The sequence below is a fragment of the Zingiber officinale genome, chromosome 6B, assembly GCF_018446385.1.
Source record: "Zingiber officinale cultivar Zhangliang chromosome 6B, Zo_v1.1, whole genome shotgun sequence".
Lineage (NCBI taxonomy): Eukaryota > Viridiplantae > Streptophyta > Magnoliopsida > Zingiberales > Zingiberaceae > Zingiber > Zingiber officinale.
In genome coordinates this window covers 18,714,524-18,723,218 of record NC_055996.1, presented here as the reverse complement: position 1 = coordinate 18,723,218, position 8,695 = coordinate 18,714,524, and positions in this window count along the sequence as shown.

The following is an 8,695-nucleotide window of genomic DNA, read 5'->3' as shown; positions in this document are numbered from 1 at the left end:
TCGTGCAGCTCGATCAATTTGTCCCACCGTTCTTTAGCGTTTTTGTGTGGATCGACTCTGTTTAGTTCTTCTCTTGTTAAACCGCACTGTAGAGTATTGATTGCTTTATTCTCTGTTGATGCCTTTTTCTTTAAGTCTGCTGTCCAGTCTTCAGGATCCAATAGATTCCCGGAGTTGTCCACTGGAATTTTGTAGGGTCTCGTAATGCTCATCCATTGGTCGAAGTCTGTTTTGAGGTAAACCTCCATCCGCTTTTTCCAGTACGGAAAATCGTCCCCGTTGAAGAGTGGAGGTCGTACTGTGCTGAATCCTTCTGTCTGAGACATTTAGTCCTGCGTACAGACGAAAGAAAAGAAACAAAAAATCCCAAGACTTGGTCTTGGATTAGTAGTGCGGGAAGAGAGAGATAAATAGTAAAAAAAAATCTAGATTCGTGTTGCACTAATTTGGATAAAAAAAATATTAAAGTAATGACACACTAGTTTTAGAATTAAGCGTCGAACTGAAAACAAAAAATAAAAAATTTCACCCCCAGTCTGATTGGTGGTTGCACCAAATCAGAGCGGTACCTGCTCTGATACCACTTGTAGGACCGTGATCGTTCGATAGAGGGGGGGTGAATATCGATTCGAAAAAGTCGAGTAAAAATACGCAGCGGAAAAGTAAATGAACACAGTTGTTTTTTACTTCTTTCGGAGCCTGTGACGACTCCTACTCGAAGGCCCGTGGTCCTTGACCACTTTCGTTGGGCAATCACTAGCAATTCGAATATGATTACAAAATGAATGCAGGAAATGCTAATGAAACAAAGTAATACCGACAAAGAGATTAACTAAAAACTGAAGGAGCACTTTGTCGGAGCTTTGTCGGCGTCGCAGGAACGTAGAGCAGCAGGACCAGCAGTAGAAGAGTTCTCAGATTGATGACTGATGATCGATTGATTCTGAAGCTCCTGCCTGGGGCTTCTTTTATATGTTGCTCCGGGCGCCTGGATTCCTTCCGGCCGCCTGGAATGTGACGTAGCCGCTCAAACCGAGATGCTCCACGTGGCGACGACCTGGCTGGATATAATTTGCCTTCCGGGCGCCCGGACCACCTTGTTCCAGAAAACTTCCTTTTCCTGCAAAACAAAGTTAGTCCGAGGCACTATATATCCTGCAAAATAGATTGTTAGCACATTTTATAATAGTACGAATTAGCACAAATAGTATGACTTAGATTCCGTCTTTCCGAGACCGGAATCTAGTCACGATCTTGACTTAGACATCCGAAATGGATCTAAGCCGGATCGACGCCTAATGTTCCCTTCCCGGGAACGCGTCCTCGCAGTCACTCCCCTCCAGTGACTTACCTCACTTACCTGCCAGACGTCCGGTCAGCCCGTCGACCCGTCTGGACTTCTCGCCAAGCGTCCGGTCAGCCCGTCGACCCGCTTGGACTTCTCGCCAAGCGTCCGGTCAGCCCGTCGACCCGCTTGGACTTCTCGCCAGCTATCCGGTCAGCCCGTCGACCTAGCTGGACTTCGTGCCAGACATCCGGTCAGCCCGTCGACCTGTCTAGACTTCTCCTGCACACTCGATCAAAGTGTCAGACAACAACAAAACTAATTTAACCTATTTGTCATTCATCAAAACCTAAGTTAGACCGTTAGTGCTACCCGCACCAACAGCATTTAGCTGTGCTAATCATTTCATCGAGCACTTGGTGTGCACTAATTCACACCCTACGTACCGATGGATTTGCATATGACAAAACTAAAGCATAAAAACATGCAATTAGCCACTTATACTATAGGTGAGGGGTTACTCACTGTAACGACCACCCTTCTTACTACTACTACTCTCTAAGGATGACCGTTACTTAACTACTAACTCTACTTAACCGGTATGATTAAAAATCACATGGAAACCCTACCGAAAAATTTCGACAAAATCTCCCCTGTACCGGTGACCATATTCAGCAATACATGCAATATATACTCAGCCACAAGCGGCTGGAACACATATCAATCAACCACGCAGTTAAATAAGTATCAAACACACAAATATCTACTTACTAAACTGAACTCATCCTACATGCAATCCAAACAGAATAATCTCAAGTGACATGAACTTAAAATACAACTCGAATGTTTACAATAACTAAAATGCGGAAACTAAAATTAAAACTTCTTTCCTAGTCCCAAGGCTTCCATAGTCCTGGCAGCACATATCCTTCGAACACCTCCTTGTCGCCTTCCTTTCTATGTATTTTCCTTTCCTGTATCTGCAGTAAGAGGAAGTGCAATCTATAAGCAAAATTTGCTTAGTAAACGCTATCTAACTCACAAAAACACGAATGTGCATGTATACGAAAAGAACTGGAAACTATATGCTCTAAAAAGAAATAAGCATAAACATAACTGCTCATGTCAAACTAATAGCAAAGAAAAGCTAAGGAATCTACTCATGTAATTCTAATGGCTAATCATGCTACTCATCTAATAGGTAAACATGAAAACTACTCATCCACTAGATAAACATGGTAGAATAAACAACTAAACTTACTGATTTTTAGAACTATATGAAACTTATTTCATTGTTCTAAACTTATTCTTTAATACTTCATGTTTATGTAAAACTCGTTTTACTTGTTCAAAACTTATACTTATAATACTTCAAAATAATAATCAACTTCTTCTTGGGCCCGGCAACTGTACTTGCTATGCGCGCATCCCTAACTAGACCCGAGATAGCTGGTCCCGAATCTAGTAGGGTTTACTAGATTATCTAAACCTAGGGACCGACTATGGGAGCCCAGCCCAAGGACTACTGAGAGTCCTGCATACTAGGTTATCTAAACCTAGGGACCGACTATGGGAGCCCAGCCCAAGGACTACTGAGAGTCCTGTACAGTGTCACTGATAAAAGTAAAATACTTGTTATCTTTTAATACTTCTAATATATAATGCCTTGGCATTTTAATAAGCACCTTGTGTGCCAAAATCTCTAAAGTCTTGACTTCGGAATTTACTTAAAGCCTTGGCCTTTTCTTTCTTTTCTTCATCTTTCTTATACTTTTCTTCATCTTTCTTATACTTTTCTTATAAAAGAATGTCTCTTACAAAACTGAAATGTTTTAACAAATTCTAACACTGAAATGCTTAAACACAAATCTGTATACAAAGCATAACATAAATCTGCATGCAAAGCTTAACAAAAATCTGCATATTAAGCTTATCTAAAATTTGCATACTAAGCTTAACAAATCTGCACACTAAGCTTATCTAAAATCTGCAAGCAATACTTACGAAAGTCTGCATATCATACAAGCTTAAACTAAATCTAAAACTTGTTGGAATTAAAACTTAAATCTTGCTACAACAGAGATAAAGAAAGGGAGCAAAGAATGCATGCTACTCAATAATCTCTAGTTATTTCAAAACTGTACAGTGAAATCCGAAAGCAAAGAAAACAAAGCACACTAACTACTCTTAAACTTCTAGCCGTTCTAATGCTGTACAGAAAATCCAAAGCAAGGAAAACATTATAATTCAATACTACTCATGCTATTCTAGTAGTAAGGAAACTACACATGCTTAACTAATAACAAATAGGGAAAGTCTAACAACACGCTAGAATAAAGAGAGATTATAACCTGCTGAACTGGAAATAAGAAACTTGAAAACTGAAGCTATAAAAACTAATCACCAACTAAAAGCTAGGGTTCGGATGGAAGCAAGCCTAAGCACAATCTGATGACTAGGACTCGGATCATAGCAATTGAAACAACCAAGGTACAAACTGAAATCTGGCTTGCTAAACTACAAACTGAAAATTTAGCACAGCTGAAAATTTAAAAGAACAATCGAATCCCCTTTAGGGATGCTACAACAGGACACTGAGGAACAATCAAATCTTTCTTTAAGCTTGCTGCAACAGAACTAAAAAGGAAAACAAATATGAAGCCTTTAGACGTGCTACAGCAGAAATAAATCAAAGAAAGAAAGATCTGCATTCTTTAAAAGGAAAACTGCATACACTTAGAGAGTAGCTGTTCATGCTTGTTAAAATAGCGAAGAAACTAAAACTGTAATGCTAATAAACAGGGCTGTTCTAACTCATTACGGCAAGGAAAATCAAACTAAGGTGCTATACAAAACTAAATCTGTAGAACGTTAAAATTACATACTTTAAGAACTAGAACTAAACTATCTGTTTATAACACCTGCACCCAAACTAAGGCATAAAACTCATGATATGCCAATCCTAATTTGCATACATAAAAACATAATGTACAGTAAATCTGAATGCATTTATACTAGCATAAACATGCACGAAACTGAATCTGAAACTTTATGCACCACACTAAATTTGAAACTGAATGCCACGGCAGAAAATCATAAAGAACAGAATGCTCAACATGCTCAACCCCTACATGCTCCTTCTTTGAGACTCACGGCAACTAAACACAAGGACAGTGCAACCATTTGATCGAACACAAATGCCCAAATCTAAACATGTCTGAATCTGATATACTTGATCTTAGAGGCGAAAGAATTCAAACTACATGCTCAAACTTATACAAATCATCCCCTTTCTCCCCTTGGAACACACGGCAGCAAGCACAAAATCTAACTCCCTTAAAAATCCAAAACAAGAAGCCAACACGAATCCGAAGCTGCTCTACTGCAGGTGAGGAAGCACTTACCTCTTGTTCTAGGACTTACAGACAAAGAAGGTGGCTTCTAATACTTCTAGGGCTTGCGGAGGACTCAAGCTCTCGGCAACTCCTTCACCTCCACTTGTTCTCCTCGACAAGGTGATCACGATGGTAGAGAACCCTCTCGGATTTGGTCCTTGGCCGGCCGCCGGAGATGAGCCCTAGCTGCGGCTTCGTTGTCTTCATTTTCGCCCGAACAAAAACTGCCGACGCCGTCGCGAGAGAAGAGGAAGGGTGAGGAAAGAATTTAGGTTTCGTAATTAATCCCTAAGTTCTTCCTTTTAATACTCTAAGGTTTCTGTTAACTAGTACTACTTAAATATATTTCGATATAAATTTAGTTAAGAAAAGTTCGGCTGGTCTGTTGGTGGGCTGCGTTCTGCTTAAAGCCCAACTCATGGGTTCAAATCCCAACTGCAACCATTTTATTTCCCATTATTTTACTCTTCCTAACTACTACTTAAATATATATTGCTCCATATATGATTAACAAAACACCTGTAGACCAGATGGTTGGGCTGAGTTCGTTAAGACTTTGGTTCGGGTCCATGATCTTGGGTTCAAAACTCGGCTTCAACATATATTATTATTATTTTTTTTTTACTTTTTCCTCTTGGTAAAAATACCAAACGAACTCCAAAAATTTCATAAAAATACTCTAAAAATTTTTAAAAATCTCTAGAATATTTCTGTAGCATTTCTAAATATTTTTAAGAACTTTTAAAACTCCTAATGGGAAAAATTGGGTCGTTACAATCCCTCATACCTTATAAAAAGTTCATCCTCGAACTTAGAATAATTCTGGACATCTCTGTCTTATACTGTCCTTACGCTCCTAAGTAACTTCCTCGTGCTTCTAGTTCTAAATGACTTTCACTAATGGTACTCTTTGTTCCCAATCGATCAGTGGATCGATTGGGACACTGCTGCTTTGCGCGATAAGCGCTGGATCGATCCATGGATCAATCCAGGCATTTTTCCAGAGCACAGAGGCACTCTGGATCGATCCGTGGATCGATCCAAAGCCTCCCCAATCGATTGGGAATATTCGAATCGATCGGGATCTGACCGTTGCGTCGTATTTGAGCCGTAGGCGAGCGTTGTCTTCGGCAGAACTTCAACGATTCATTTCAGATCTTCACAAGCTCCTCCACAGCTCTTCTCAAGCTCGAGATCGCCCGTTCTTGAAGGTTCTTGGAGGCTCTTCCAAGTCAAGAGGCGGATCAAAGCAAGAAGAAGAAACTAGGGTTAGGGTTTTTGCACTCATTGTAAGCTTGTAAGCTTGTATTTTCATTCCCTTTCCTTTTCTTCTTGTACTGAGTCTTGTAGGGCTTCTCCGCCCTTGGTAGTTACCATAAAGGAGAGTTTTATTAGTGGAGGGTGTGTGTGTAGGTGTGGATCCTTGGACTAGTCACATCTTGTGAGGTGGATACCACGTAAACCAACCTTGTTAGCGTTGTGTGGTTTGTTTCTGTATTTTCCGCTGTGCATTCTTGAAGAAACAAGCAACGAAGCACACTGAGCACGCGACGAGCTATTCACCCCCCCCCCCTCTAGCTACTTTTGGTCCTAACAATAAGAACCGTCGGATATAGGGCCGGATGTAGGTCCCGATTTTGCATTATCTGATCTAGTAGGGCCGGATAGTTTTTTACCCCAATAACCGAACCAACCCGATCCGTGATCACCCCTAGTACAGTCTCCTGATATAAGAATGATAAAATGCAACTGAAGTAAACAGGAGAAAACCGTACTAACCAGGACCTGGGTATAAGGACAAACAGTCCGAGAGGTATAGAAATCCTGTATGCATGTCAATCATAGGCACCCAAACAATATGCAGCATATAAATGCAGCAAACACAAACACAAGCAATAAATGCATCATGCATATGATGCCAATGTCATGGTCACCCCTGACGCCAGTCAACCAACTCACAACAAAAGTGGGACTGAGTGGGTAGGGCTGTGACGACCCGTGCACTCTGCATCACTACTCCTGATGAGTAACCGAGAGGACGGGATGCTGTCGGAGGACACACATACTCCTACCCCAAATCATAAATGGGGGAGCGCAATGCTCTCATCTCCCGGTACACTATGACGAGGAGGGATCCCTAACGTGCTACACGCTGCATCACACTACCCATGAGCGGACCAACGGAGCACCGGAAGAGCAAACTGACGTGCTACCACGCTGCGTCACGCTATCCATAAGCGTCACAACGGAGCACCGAACAGTGATGAAACTGGTGATGTGCTCGACAATAATGGAGCAATCCTATCACACAGCATGCAATCATGCGAATGGTGCATGACACCAAGCATGGTAATATACTGAACCAATCTATATACATATGATGTGCACCATAGCAAATAAATCATATCAAGGGCACATAGATCAGGTAAGGTATCAGATCTAGGTCATGAACATGGTGAAACATGGTATATCACTACCCCTATAAGCATGTATAAGCAGGTAAGGAATAGTATGAGATGCAAAACAAGCAATCAACCAAGCATGTAACAAGTATTAGGTAGTGATTAACCGAAACAGATAAGAAACATAATCTTTGCTATTTGTTAAATTCATTACTATGCATATCAAATGACATAAGTCAAAAGTACCGCCTCCAATAGGATAAGTCCAATCAGTCCAAATCCGACGTCGAGATACTCGTCTCGCGTCAAAGTCCTGTGTCAACCGATATACATACATTTATTTAGCTGAAATTCGCATAAATAGCTAAATAAAACCTCTAACTCTAAATTAGGATAAACCCTAATCATACCATTAGATAAATTCCAAACCTAATCCATTTACTCATAACAACTTAGACTTAAATAGATTTTTGTGACATTCATTTCTTGTCCTTTCCTACAAATTGGTGCACGCTACAACAAAAGAAACAATTGCACTACACCTTACCTAAATTCTCACAGTACAGATGTTGATCCACAACTAGAGATAGTGCTGCCGGAAGGAATAGCTGCTGCTGGAAACCTGAAACACCACCAGCAAAATGAATCTACAATTAGAAACCTCCATCCCTAGCTAACATAACCTCCACCCTATACAAGGGCTGCTCACGGTAGGACAAGAAACATTGCACAAACTCAGAAACCAAACCCTAAGCCCTTACCTCAATTTCACAGTCGTGCTGGTGCTGAAAAGAGTGACTGCCGGATCCAAGAAAACCCAACAGCAAAGTAGCCTCTCTGCTGGACTCACCTCACGATCATAGTTAGGACACTGAGTCGGGAATTAGGGCACGAGAGGGCACCGGCGTTGCTGGAGGGTGCCTGTTGATCGGCGACGGCAGTAGCCCGTGGCAAGGGGAAAACAGCTAGGGCACAGGGAGATTTGTCGGCGGCCGGTGCTCGGGTGCGGCTGGTGGATAGGCTAAGAGGAAGAGGGGCACGGTGCTAGGGTTGAGGGGGGAATGGCTGGCCGGCGATCGGCGTCGTCGCTCAACGAGGAGGAAGAGTAGCGGCAATGGCGTCGGGTGTGCGGCTCGGGAGGAAAACAAAATGCAGAAGAAGAAGAGAGGGCTTAGCGGAGGGGTTGTATGCTCGAGGAGGAGTAACCGCCGCCTGCGGTTAGGGCAAGGAGTCGGCGACTCGGTGCGAGGAGAAGGGAGATTAGGGAACGCGGGTGAAGGCGTCGGGCGCATGCGGGAGGTCTCGGCGAGGAAGAAAACAGAAAAAGAAAATAAAGGAAAAGAAATAAGAAAAAGGAAAAAGAAATTTATAAAATAAACAATTTCTTGCTTAAATGGGTAGCCTAAACAGACTTTCCCGGGGCCCCGCTTTTATCCCTGTTAACTCGTCCGTACGAGCTCCGAAAAATTTCCGAAAAATATCCAAAAATTCTAGAAAATTCCCTTATTAATATTCGCCTATTTTCGGTATTTTACAAGTTCCGCCAACGAATAAACCCTTTTGTTCATGTTGTAGTTCAGGCGGAACTACTCAAAACTCTTGGATAGTGTTTG